General features: G+C 50.8%; 1 pseudogene; it reads left to right on the top strand.

Annotated features, from left to right (window-relative positions):
* The first annotated feature begins 714 nt into the window (after positions 1 to 714).
* LOC111958305 (neuronal membrane glycoprotein M6-a-like) overlaps positions 715 to 1,306 on the top strand; it is an 86,342-nt pseudogene continuing 85,750 nt past the window's right edge.

Genomic DNA, 1,306 nt, shown 5'->3' with positions numbered 1-1,306 from the left:
GACAGAGAGATACGGGAGTTTGAGTGAGAGTCCGAGAAGACTGACTGGACATGAGACACCAGTCTAGATGAGAGATCTTGTAAGATGAGGGGCGTTGTGAGTTCCGAGAAGAAAAAGGAAGGATGACCGGCAGAGAGAGCAGAGAGAACGAGAGATGACGAGAGCGGAAGACAATTGAGATAGAGAAGTGACGAGGGATCGGAAGTGAGACGTAGAATAATGGCGTGTCGGAGTGCCAGCGAGAGGGACCAGAGAGAACGAGAGACCGAGAGATAAAGAGAGGAGGCAAGAGCTGGAAGCCTAGCCTCCGAGTAGCGCCTCCACATACTCCACATGTGCGTAACGTTGGTCGCCCCGCGGCTACCTTCGTCGGCCAAGAGTCGTCCGAAAGCAAGGGACTAAGAGACGGAGACTGAGAGAGGAGAGAGCAAGGAGCGTGTGGGATTCCTATCCTATTATCAAAACCCCCGCAGCTCTGAACAGAGACACCAACTTCACAACTGTCTCCGTCCAACCGTAATAATGTGTCAATACAGCCTGAAATAGTCCCTGATATCTGTGACCACAATTGAAACCTGTTATACTGCTGTGTTTTTGTGCAAAAACCTGCTACCGTTAGAAAGAGAACCGTCTGAACGAAACATAAATGTTGAAGTGGTCGAGGAGAAGACAAGACGAGCAGAGAGAGAGAGGAGAGGAGCAAGGAGGTGTAGAATGGGAGAGATCGTTCTTGGGTACGATATCGCAGCCTTAGGAAGCGAGACCGCCAAAAGAGAGTATGATAATCAAGCTCAGAGCCGGTCTGTACCGGATGCGGGGGCTAGAACCACCAAGACACCGGACGAGAATGAGCACCACGAGGCGCCAAGAGTCTGTGGGAGTTGTCGGAGATAGACGAAAAGGAAATAGAGATAGACAAGAGGATGCGATATGGGGAGGGTGTTTGAGTGGATGGGAAAGTGGCCGACCCAGCCTTTTCGGAGCGGAGAACAATAAGAAATAGACGATAGAGAAGAGGAGCGAAGGGGGTGTGCAGTGTCGGAGAGAGAAGAAGGACCGAGAGAGAGAGAGCCAGGAGCGAGGAGGTGTGGAGTCTGGATGTCTGAGAGAGGACGACACAACACTTGAGACTTCCCTAGAGAGCTGCTCCACGCTATCAACCCACAACTCACAGCTAGGGAACAAAACACACCCCAACACACACTCACACTGTTACACCACATACCGAGAGGAGGCTTATACACTTGTGACCGAGAGATTTGTGAAATTTCTGTGTATATTGAAATCGAATGGACACAAACCCAGT

Source organism: Salvelinus sp. IW2-2015, linkage group LG34, assembly GCF_002910315.2.
Source record: "Salvelinus sp. IW2-2015 linkage group LG34, ASM291031v2, whole genome shotgun sequence".
NCBI classification, from domain to species: domain Eukaryota; kingdom Metazoa; phylum Chordata; class Actinopteri; order Salmoniformes; family Salmonidae; genus Salvelinus; species Salvelinus sp. IW2-2015.
This window is presented reverse-complemented; position numbering and strand designations above follow the sequence as displayed.